The sequence below is a fragment of the Saimiri boliviensis genome, chromosome 2 (genome assembly GCF_048565385.1).
Source record: "Saimiri boliviensis isolate mSaiBol1 chromosome 2, mSaiBol1.pri, whole genome shotgun sequence".
NCBI classification, from domain to species: domain Eukaryota; kingdom Metazoa; phylum Chordata; class Mammalia; order Primates; family Cebidae; genus Saimiri; species Saimiri boliviensis.
Window position 1 is genome coordinate 95,955,912 of NC_133450.1, and position 13,003 is coordinate 95,968,914.

Genomic DNA, 13,003 nt, shown 5'->3' on the forward strand with positions numbered 1-13,003 from the left:
AAAAAAAGACTTGCAATATAGCATAAATATTAAGGCTCTGGATTTTAAAATACATGGGCTTTATTCTTTCTTCCACCATTTTCCAGTCATGATCTTTTACGTTGCTTTAACAAGATATATCTCTAAATCTGTTTCCTTATTTTTAAAGTAAAGTAAACAGCACTGTAATTAGAATGAAATGGGATAATGTATGTAAAACATTTAACACAAGAATAAGTTTAAATGTATTCAACATAAACTTAGAAAAACAAAAAGTTACTGATAATCAGAACACATTTAAGATATAACCTTATTTGAAGCATATCATTAGACCAAAGGAGTAGGTAGAACCTACACACAGAATATCACGTCAGGTCCTTGAGGATGCCCTCAACCCACAGGAAATGAGTTGAGACCAGAGATATAACACACAACAGCATTTGAGTAAGAGGAGAAGCAGGGCAGGTAGTAAGTAAATTTAGTTGTTATTCTTTCTACTCAGAGAAGGATTTGGGGGCAGAGGGGTGATGTACTGAAGACTTCATTTTCTTTTAAGGTAATGTGTGACAAGGTAAATTGTTTTACATTTAACAACTGCTAGATTTGTAACTTTGAAATCTGAAATTATTTTTATGAAAAAAAAGGCAGACTAGATACAGATAACAAAATCTGATGAAGACAAGGCAAATGCAGAAAGGTCAGACTTAATTGGCTAATTTCATTGTTGTCTTACTTAATTTTGTACAATTTTGCCAACAATATGAAAAGATACTTTTTCTGAGCAATTGAAATTGGATTTGTTTTTCTGGACAAGTACCATTCCAAAAGCAAAGCAGCAGGAGGAAAAAAAATGTTGTTTTTCCAAGCAATCAGCTTCCAGTAGAAATTAAAAAGTAATAAATGGAACCAAGTTACAAAATAGATGTTCTTATGATCAACTTAATAACTTCCAAAATGATTTATTAATCATATGTTAAACATCACCACAAGAACTGCTCCACATTTAAGAGTAGACCAGATTTTAAAACAATGATAAAATTAAAGGAGTATTTAAACCCAAATATATTAAGCATTCAGAGCCTTGTAGACACCAGAGATCAACAGAGGAGTGAGAGGAAAACAGAGACATAAGTGGAGTAAAGGTTGTTTTGCCAGAGGATGGAGAGAGGCATGCAATAACCTCCCACATTCAAGAGCATGACTGGCTCGATCAGCTGCGACAAGTATGACTAAGTGGTTTCACAGGTTCCATTGCTTGTCCTGCAACCCTACAGTGGGAGGTTAACTAGAGTTAAAGATTCAGGTTAGTTTCCACATGAAACTGAGGATATCTTTACTACTTCCAGTTGACTGAGCCTGGGACTACCTCTAGTGAGAAATGAAGCAACGTATTTAACCATCAGGTTGTAGACTTTTGAGGGATTTAACCACTGGGTTGTAGAGTTTTTGAGGGTTGTAGACTTTTGAGGGATACCTCTACCAGTGGAGCTAGAAAGAGGCGTAGCTAGACTGAGACCTATTTGTGTTCCTATCTTTTTTTTTTGTAAGTCTTTCAAATGATACCTAGAGTGTTTTGCATCTTGCAAGGGCAGAGTAGGCCATTTGTAAACTTACTTTTCTGCAGAGAACAACTAGAAAAGCTAGATGAAAGAAATTTTTAAGCTTTTGAAAAGCATTGGTGAGCTCTCTAGCCTGAGGATTATAAAATCAAAATCCAGGAATCTCTTCCTATGAGACAAATGAGTTGAGCAAAGCAAGTTGATTCCAAAATCAACATCTGAGAAACTGAGTAGTTGAACAAAGACTAGATGGGGAAACATTCAGGACATCAGGGTTAGTATAAAGGTTGTTTTTCAGATCCTGAAAGGAGCACTATATATAGAAAGGAAAGACCACTACCAGCTAAACACACAGATCAGTGTCACTGTAAAGCAGTCATGCAAACAAGCCAACATAATAACCAGGTAACAACATAATGACAGGATCAAATCCATACATATCAATACTAACCTTGAATGTAAACAGGCTAAATGCCCCATTTAAAAGGCACAGAGTGGCAAGCTGGATGAAAAAGAAAGACCCAATGGTATACAGTCTTCAAGAGACCCATCTCATACAAAATGACATCCATAGACTCAAAAGAAAGGGATGGAGGAAAATCTACCAAGCAAATGGAAAATAGACAAAAGCAGGGGTTGCAATCTTAATTTCAGATAAAACAGACTTCAGCATAGATCAAAAAAGACAAAGAAGGACAATTACATAATGGTAAAGGGTTCAATTCAACAAGAAGACCTAACTATCCTAAATATATAACCACCCAACACAGGAGCACCCCAGTTCATAAAGTAAGTTCTTAGATAACCTACAAAGAAACATGGACTCCCATGCAGTAGTAGTGGGAGACTCCAACACTCCACTGACAGTATTAGACAGATCATTGAGGCAGAAATTTAACAAAAATATTCAGGACCCAAACTCAACATTGGACCAAATGTATCTGATAGACTTCTATGGAACTCTTTACTCCAAAACAACAGAATATACATTCTTCTCATTACCACATGGTACATTCTCTAAAACTGACCACATAATTGAACATAAAATAATCATCTGCAAATGCAAAAGAACCGAAATCACATCAAACATACTCTCAGACCACAGAACAATAAAAATAGAAGTCAAGTCTAAGAAAATCATTCAAAACTGCAATTACATGAAAACAACATTCTCTTGAATGACTTTGCATAAATAATTAAATTAAGGCAGAAATCAAGAAGTTATTTGAAACTAACAAGAACTAAGATACAACCTCAAAATATCTGAGACACAGCTAAGGCAGTGTTAAGAGTGAAATTTATAGCACCAAATGCCTACATGGAAAAGTTAGAAAGATCTCAAATTAACAACCTAACATCAAAACAGAAAGAATTAATTCAAGAATCAATCCTGTGCTCCGACCACCTTGGATACAACCCTAAAGCTAGGAGAACACAAGAAATAACCAAAATCAGAGTGAAACTGAGGGAAATCAAGACACACAAAAAAATTCAAAAGATCAATGAATCCAGGAATTGAAAAAATTAATAAAATGGATAGGCCAGTAGCTAGACTAATAAAGAAAAAAAGAGAGAAGATCCAAATAAATACATTTAAAAGTGACAAAGGCAAGTTACCACTGACTCCAAAGACATAAAAATAACCATCAGAAACCACTAAGGGCCGGGCGTGGTGGCTCAAGCCTGTAATCCCAGCACTTTGGGAGGCCGAGGCGGGTGGATCACAAGGTCAAGAGATCGAGACCATCCTGGTCAATATGGTGAAACCCCGTCTCTACTAAAAATACAAAAAAAAGTAGCTGGGCATGGTGGCACATGCCTGTAATCCGAGCTACTCAGGAGGCTGAGGCAGGAGAATTGCCTGAACCCAGGAGGCGGAGGTTGCAGTGAGCCGAGATCGCACCATTGCACTCCAGCCTGGGTAACAAGAGCGAAACTCTGTCTCAAAAAAAAAAAAAGAAAAAGAAAAAAAGAAACCACTAAGAACACGTCTATGCACACAAATTAAAAAACCACATTCCTCCTCCTGAGACTAAACCAGGAAGAAATTGATATCCTGAACAGACCAATAATGAACTCCAAAGTTTAATCAGTAATAAATAGCCTACCAACCAAAAAAAAAGCTCAAGACCTGATGGATTCACAGCCAAATTCTACCAGATGTACAAAGAGGAGCTGGTAACATACCCACGGAAACTTTTCCAAAAAATTGAGGAGAAGGGACTCTTCCCCAATTCATTCTATGAGGCCAGCATCATCCTAATGCCCAAACCTGGCAGAAACACAAGAAAAGAAAACTTTAGGCCAATAACCTTGGTGAATATTGATACAAAAATCCTCAACAAAATATTTGCAAACAGAATCCAGCAGCACATCAAAAAGATAATCTACCATGATTAAGAAGGCTTCATCCCAGGATGCAAGGTTGGTTCAACATAGCCAAATCAGTAAATGTGATTCATCACATAAACAGAACTGAAAACAATTCCCACGTGATTATCTCAAAAGATGCAATAAAAGCTTTCAGTAAAATTTAATATGCCTTCATGTTGAAAACTCTCAATAAACTAGATACTGAAGCAACATACCTCAAAATATTAAAAGCCATCTATGACAGACCCATAGCCAACATTATACTGAATGAACAAAAGCTACAGGCATTGCTCTTGAGAACCAGCACAAGTCTAGAATGCTCTCTCTCATATTTAACATAGAATTGAAAGTTTCAGCAAGAACAATCATGCAACAGAAAGAAAGGGCATTCAAATAGGAAAAGAGGAACTCAAACTATCTCTTTTTGTGGATAATGTAATTATATATCTAAAAAACCCCAGAGTGACAGTCCAAAAGCACCTTCAGCTGATAAATAATTTCAACAAAGTTGTGGGATACAAAATCAATGTACGAAAATTACTAGCGTTCTTATATGCCAAAAATAGCCAAGCCAAGAGCCAAGTTAGAAATGCAATCCCACTCACAATTGCCACAAAAAGAATAAAATACCTAGGAATCCAGGTGACCAGGGAGGTGAAAGATCTCTACAATGAGAATTGCAAAACACTGCTGAAAGAAATCAGAGAAGACACAAACAAATGGAAACACATCCCATGGAAACACATCCCATGGTCATAGCTAAATAGTGTGAAAGTAAAATATCTTGGGTTCCCAAAATCACTAATTTAAAGGGAAAAGTCAAGCTGAGAACTGATTAGAGCAAATCTGCCTCCCATTCTATTCAAAGTCACCCCTCTGCTCACTGAGATAAATGCATATCTGATTGCCTCCTTTGGAGAGGCTAATCAGAAACTCAAAAGAATGCAAATATTTGTCTCTTATGTACCTAGGAACTGGAAGCCCCCTCCCCACTTCAATTTGTTCCACCTTTCCAGACTGAACCAGTGTTCATCTTACATATGTTGATTAATGTCTTATGTTTTCCTACAATGTTTAAAACTAAACTGTGCTCTGACCACCTTGGGCACATGTTGTCAGGACCTACTGAGGCTGTGTCATGGGCACACATCTTCAACCTTGGCAAAATAAACTTTCGAAATTAACTAAGACCTGTCTCAAATTTGAGGGTTTCTCATTTTGGTAACCACAAAGAAATTCTGGGTAGAGGTGCCCCTCCTAACCTTTAACAAATCTCCTATTGGTGCTTGGTATCAGCATGAGCCATCTTTATGGCTGAAACCAGTATTACAATTTGCTGAGGTCTGAGATCACCCCTTCCAGTGAATCTCGAGCTCCCAAATTTGGTCAAGATCTATATTTTGCTGTACAACTCACTTTTAGCGGGGGAGTTTTACTTGCTTCCAACAAGGAAGGCAAGTTTTTCTGCTTTCATGATGATGGAAGGCAGGTACTCCTTTATGGAGTTTGAACTCACTTTCAGCAGGGAAGATGAAGTTTTTTTCTGCTTCTCGGACGGTAGAGCGCGGTCCACAACATGAGAGCCAGCCCTAAGTATGTAGCTGAATTGGGGTTTTGTCTTGACTAAGGTTAACAACCAGGTGGTCTTAATTTCTGCTTACCATTACAGCACTTAGTAATCATATAAGTTGCGCAATCCTTTGTTTTGCCTAATTGGTTTTGTTGTCATTTGTTTCTGTTTTTGTTGTTGTTTTTTCAGTTTTCCATTGGGTTTGATCAACTCTACCCAACTTCATCAAATCTGAATGAAGTTCCAAATTATGGGAAATAAGTCCTTTAAAGTGGCTAAATCCCCCACCCTCACCCCCATCCCACAAAAACACACAAAAGGCGGTGTAGAGGCTTAAGAAAAATGGCCAGCACAAAGAAAAAACAAGAAAAATGATTTTTGATTTTTACTACTAAGGAGCTTTATTTACATAACAAGGCCATCTTTTTGCTGGCAGGTCCAAACTGAGAGAGCAATGGCTGTACTTCTGAAATAGCAGCAATTTGTCTTAGCTGAAATATGATAGTGAAATTTAAAAAGATTTTTTTAAAGGAGCTCAATGGATAAAAATCAGCTTAATTAAAAGCTAACATCCAAGATGTGTGTGTGTGTGTGTGTGTGTGTGTGTGTGTGCACATATGTGTGTGTTTGCATTTAAAAGACCTTCATGTTTTTGTTTTTGCTTTTCTCCTAGGACCTTTTCTCTCTTTTTGAGCAAAAGTTTACTTCTTCTTGGTTGACTGAATTCTGTCTCTCCTTTCTCTTGCACCCTCTGCTGCATGGGGGACCTAAAATAGTTTATAATAGCCTTGGGTTCCTTAAAGAAAATGAAGAATACAGACTCCCTTTGGAGAAGAAGCTTGTTTTTTCATTACGGCTGTAAACAGTCAAGAATGTAAACAGTCAAGTTTGTCTCAGCTCTTAAACTGCTTACTTTTGTATTGTGTTACCTGTTTGTTTATATTTTTTGACTAAAATAATTATTGCAACAGAAGTTATTCTTGGCTTTTTAAGGAAGAGTTTGGTTTAGACACTTAGAAATGTCTTTTTTTTTCCTTTTTTTTTTTTTTTTAAATTAAAGTGCACTGGAAAACCATCATGTGATCTAATCTCATAATAATTCTCCCTTTGTGCAGACCCAGGATTCAAGGTGGGCTCTGCCTAGAGCTCAGAGACCCAATTAAAAGATAAATAGCCTCTTTCTAAATAAAATTGGATTCCTTATACAATCCTATGATACATTTCTATAATTTTATGTTTGATTTGGCATCTATGTTTAATCTTGTTCTGACACCACCAGATTTTATCTCTCTGTACCTTATGATGTAAATTTTGCTATTTGATTTTCACCTGAGTTGCATCCTTTAATATGAAAATTTAAGGCTGTTTAGCTGACAACTGCCTAGGATTGTGAAACAAGTTATCAAAAATCTGAAAGTCTAAGACAGGAAAAAAATAAAGGTTTTTACAAATCTGGTGGGAGCAGTGGCTCATGCCTATAATTCCAGTACTTTGGGAGGCCAAGGCAGGCAGATCACCTGAGGTCAGGAGTTTGAGACCAGACTGGCCAGCATGTTGAAACCCAGTCTCTACTAAAAATACAATAATTAGCCAGGCATGGTGGCATGTGCCTGTAATCCAAGCTAATTGGGAGGCTGAGGCAGGAGAATCGCTAGAACCCAGGAGGTAGAGATTACAGTGAGCACAGATCACACTACTGCATCCAGCCTAGGCAACAGAGTGAGACTCCATCTCAAAAATAAATAAATAAATCTATAAGATGCACTTCTATCAGCATGCCTAATACAGCTATGTATTTATGTGTTATGTACACAACGCTTCACTACTAAAAATATATAAAGGAGCTCTGATTAATTGGCTTAAGAAAATAAAGCATTTGAATCAAACACTATCTAGAAAAAAGAAAAGTCGTCAAATACTTTTTCAAATTTATATAACTTAAGTAAAATCTTTAATAAATAATATAGCTTTAAAATTATTGGTAAATTAATATTGGAAATGTCTTTAAAATTGCCAGCATACATTTTCTTTTTTCTTTTTTTTTTTTTTTTTTTTGAGACGGAGTTTCGCTCTTGTTACCCAGGCTGGAGTGCAATGGCGCGATCTTGGCTCACCGCAACCTCCGCCTCCTGGGCTCAGGCAATTCTCCTGCCTCAGCCTCCTAAGTAGCTGGAATTACAGGCACGTGCCACCACGCCCAGCTAGTTTTTTGTATTTTTGGTAGAGATGGGGTTTCACCATGTTGACCAGGATGGTCTCGATCTCTCGACCTCGTGATCCACCCGCCTCGGCCTCCCAAAGTGCTGGGATTACAGGCTTGAGCCACCGCGCCCGGCCCCCAGCATACATTTTCATTTGCAGTTATTAATCAAGCAATTTCATACTTATCCCTGCCAAATACTATAAGGTGTCAATATTTGGCATAGAGGTTAAAAAACTATAAACCCAGCCCAAGACAGAATGACCTTTGCTTGTATAATCTTTAATAAATAAGGTATTGATATTTGTTTAATAAAAATAGCTACATCTTGAGTTTAGTAAGATTACCATAACTTCTAATCTTGTGGCTTTAAGCAGTCTAGTACACAGGCAGTAAGGTTTGTTTTGGGAAAGGATTGTCATTGTCTTCATTTCAATGATACACTATAAACTAAGTTTCTCTCAAAGTTAGTTCAGCCTATGCCCAGGAATGAAGAAGAACAACCTGGAGGTTAGAAGCAAGATAAAGACAGTTAGGTCAAATCTTTTTCACTGTCTCAGTTATAATTTTGCAATGGGGTTTCCATAACTTTAAATAATGACATTTGCAGTTTTTATAAATAATCTAGGTAAACGATTAAAATAAAATAATTAGGTAATATAAAAGAATCAATACCTGTGACAAACTTGCCATAATTTAGAATCTAAAATTATGTTAAATAATAAATATTTTATTATTTAGATATGTTCAAATAAAAATATATTTGTAGGAAAACATTCTTTTCAAAAATAAAAAATAAGAAAGGTGTGTCCTTTAAAAAAAATGAACAATTTTTGTCTAGTTCAAAGCATATTTAAAGATCATGTATGAAATAAAGTATAAGGAACCAAAAAATAAAAGATATATAAAGAAATTTATAAAAATAAAGAGGTTTGGGTTTTGGGTTTTTTTTTTTTTTTGGTAAGAAAGCTTAAAGAGAAATAATTTCATATGGCAAAGAATCTTTTATGGTAAATTTAATCCTAGAGTAACATGACTGGTTGTTTAAGAAGGAGGGATGTTCAGCACAAACCAGAAAGTTCAGACATGTCATGAAAAGTCTGTGTAAGTCACAGTAAGAGGATTTATTGTAAAAAACATATAAGATAAAGTTGTCACATTATTATTAAGTTTTGGTTTGCTTAGGGGAAAAACTGAGATCAGAATTTTTTTGTTTAAGGTTATTACATCCATGTATCTCTCTGTATGCATGTTTAAAGTATTTGTGGCATTTAGTTACAGGGCTTTGACTCCTGGGTCTAAAAAGGATACCAAGTCCTGCTAATTTTAGACAGTGATGGCAATGAAAGCCCCATCTTCAAGTCTGGTAGAAGATGTCAATCAATATAATCTGCCTTCCTGAAAAATATGGCTAGAAATTAAAGCTATTCAACCCCTCAAGGTCCAGGGACTATCGCAAAAGAGGTGGACATGTAAGATTGTAAGGGCCAATGTTGAAAGATAAAGTAAGTTCAGTTTCTCTATAAATGAATCATTAATGTCTAGACCATTGATACAAGACCAACATATAGGCCTCTGCGTCAGATTAACAAGGTTTTCTTGAAGCATTAACCAACTTCTAAATAAAGGTTAAAATAGGCTCTTAGAAGGCCGGGTGCGGTGGCTCAAGCCTGTAATCCCAGCACTTTGGGAGGCCGAGGCGGGTGGATCACAAGGTCGAGAGATCGAAACCATCCTGGTCAACATGGTGAAACCCTGTCTCTACTAAAAATACAAAAAAATTAGCTGGGCATGGTGGCACGTGCCTGTAATCCCAGCTACTCAGGAGGCTGAGGCAGGAGAATTGCCTGAGCCCAGGAGGCGGAGGCTGCGGTGAGCCGAGATAGCGCCATTGCACTCCAGCCTGGGTAACAAGAGCGAAACTCCGTCTCAAAAAAAAAAAAAAAAAAAAAAAAAAAAAAAAAAAAAAATAGGCTCTTAGAGAAGTTATATCTTATGGTCAAGATTAAAATTTTATAGATTACTTATAAAATGGTGCAAAACAAATTTAATTGGCTTCATGATATTTTTATTAGGACTTATTGTTTGAAAAATAAAGACTCCTCTATAAAAGAAGGAAGGTTTTCACCTTTTAAAAAAAAAATCCTTGAGTTATCACTCTGGTCAATTGAATGATTTATTTTACAATGACCTGTGATATCATGTGTTTTAAACCATTGATATTTGACAAACTTTAAAATTAAATTACAAATTATGTCTTTTTCTGATCTAATTAATTCTTTAAGATATTAGGTTTCTGGCAAGGTACAGGCTCATGCCTGTAATCACGGCACTTTGGGAGGCTGAGGGGGCCAGACTGCCTGAGGTCAGTATTCTGGCAAGGTTGTGGAGAAAAGGGAACACTTATACAATGTTGGTGAGAATGTATTAGTTAAACTCTCGTGGAAAGCAGTATAAAAATTCCTCAAAGAGCTAAAAGCAGAACTACCATTTCACCCAGCAATCCCATTACTGGGTATATACTTAAAGGAATATAAACCATTCTACCATAAACACATATGTATGTAAATGTTATTGCAGCACTATTCACAATAGCAAGCACATGGGATCAACCTAAATGCCCATCAATGACAGACTGGATAAAGAAAATGTGGTACATATACACCATGGTATACTATGCATCCATAATAAAGAATGAGATCATGTCTTTTGTGGAAACATGGATAGAACTGGAGGCTATTATCCTCAGCAAAGCAACACAGTAACAGAAAGCCAACCACCACATATTCTCACTTATAAGTGGGAGCTAAATGATGAGAACTTATAAACACAGGAAGGAGACAAAAGACCCTGGGTTTTACTTGAGAGCGGAGGGTGGCAAGAGGGCAAAGAGCAGAAAAGATAACTATTAGGGCCAGCTGCGGTGGCTCATGCGTGTAATACCAGCACTTTGGGAGGCTAAGGCAAGAGGATGACTTGAGCCCAGGAGTTTGACACTAGCCTGGGAAACACAGCGAGACCCTGTCTCTATGATTTGAAAATTTTTTTAATGAAAAAAAAAAGAAAAGATAACTATTGGATAACTATTGGGTACTGGAGTTAATTCCTGGGTGATAAAATAAATAATCTCTACAGCAAAGCCCTGTGACATGAATTTACCTATGTAACAAACCTTCACATGTACCTCTGAACCTAAAGTAAATGCTTTTTTAAAAGGTTATTTTAAGCTGCAGATATTTAAGATTTGAAAAATGCAGAAAGAAGACTTATCAGAGGTTTTATAATCTGATGAAAAGCAGAATTTTCTGAGAAATAATAGCTGCTATAAATTTCCTCTTCAAGTGGTCTATTCCTAGGAGAGAGATCAAAAGTAAGCCTACTGTAAATCCCTTCTCCAGGGATTATCACGGCCCTCAAGGAGATAGACCAGTCTGCATAAATAAACATCAAAAGCTTCCTTCTCTCTCATTTGTTCTAAAAAACCATTTGTCTTTCTTAAAGGGACCTATTTGTTCTTCCAGTAGGAACCTTTTCTCCCCACTCCCTTTCCCCTCCTAAGTTAGATATATCAACATCAAATTCTAATCTTCCCTCTGAGTTACTCATCATTGAGCACTCCTGTGTATATCCACATTGCACACAGAAATGAACTTTTTTTCTTGCTCATCTGTCTTGTCAGTTTAATTCACATTCCCCTAGTTACTCAATGTAATAGAGTAGATGGTTTTTTTTTTCCTCCTCCAAAACTTCAGTAAACTAATAATCCAGAAGGATTCAAAGTTCACAGGCATAAAGGCTCTGGCAAGTATAACAGATTTATATGTTTGATTCCAAAGAGCTATATTCTAGGGCAGGTGTCCCCACACTTTTTACACAGGGGGCCAGTTCACTGTCCCTCAGATCATTGGAGGGCCACCACATACTGTGCTCCTCTCACTGACCACCAATGAGAGAGGTGCCCCTACCTGAAGTGCAGCGGGGGCTGGATAAATGGCCTTAGGGGGCCACATGTGGCCTGCAGGCCGTAGTTTGGGGACGCCTGTTCTAGGGCAACTGAACTATAAAGAAATCAATCCTCAAAGGAACTGAAAACCAAATTTGAATCATTCAATCCTGATTAGAGTGTAGCGAACTGCTTTCACTGCTACTGCCATAGCTAGTTGCACACCAGAAATCCTCTCTAGGGTAAGGCACCATCATAAAAAAATCTGAAATTAACTTTACTGAGTTTTCATATACAATGTTTGGCACTCCTATTTTTAAAAGTGTACAAAAAGACAACATGATTTAAAACCCAGAGGAAAAGAAAGCAGATAAAAAGAAACAGAGTGAGATGGAGGGTGGGCAGGGGATGGGAGAGACTGCTAATGAGCACAAGATTTCTTCTCAGAATGACAAAAATTCCCTAAATTAGATTGTGCTGGTTGCTATACAACACTAAATACACTATAAGACATTGAATTCTACACTTTAAATGAGTAAACCTCATGTAATGTATGTTATAGCTCTATAAAGATGTTTTTTAATTAACTAATTAAAGAGAAAAAAAGAATGACTGTGAAAATTTTAGCACAAGACACTGGATTAGTGAAGATATCATAAACTAAGATGGAGAAATCTGTTGATGGAGCTACGCTTGGGGGGGAGAAGATTTGGAGCCCAGCTTTGGACATATTAAGTTTGAGATGCCTATTTTAAATCCAAGCATAAATATCAAATGGAGAGTTGAATACATGAGTCTAGAGTTTAGAAGAGATATCTGGACTGGAGATAAAAATTTGGAAATTACAATGCATAGATGGCATTTAAAACTATGAGACAGGTTGAGATCACTGAGGTAGTAAATGCAGCTGCAAAAGAGAGGAGGATCAAGAACTTAGAACTGGGTCAATCCAGGATAAGAAAAAGAGAGAAGGAGGAGGAGGAGGAGGAGGAGGAAAAGGAGGGAAGGAGGGGAGGGAGAAACCGAGGGAGGGAGAAAGGACAGGCGATGAAAAAGCAGTAGAGGAGAAAGAACAGGAGCAACCAGTGAGCAGTAAAGTGAGAGTTTCAGTGTTCTGGTGGCCAAGTAAAGAAAGCGAATGAAGGAGGAAGGAATCATCAACTCACGGGTAAAATAAGATGAGGACTGACAGATAGTCATTGGATTTAGCAATGTGGAAGCCACTAATAACATGTAAACATAGTTTCTGTGAAGGGCTAGGAGAGATTGCCTCCTCAGACTGAGTTTAAGGAACAAATGAATAAAGATAATGGAAAAAGGAAAAATAAATTTTTTCTCAAATACGGTGGCAAAGGGAAGCCAATAAATTGGGGTTACAG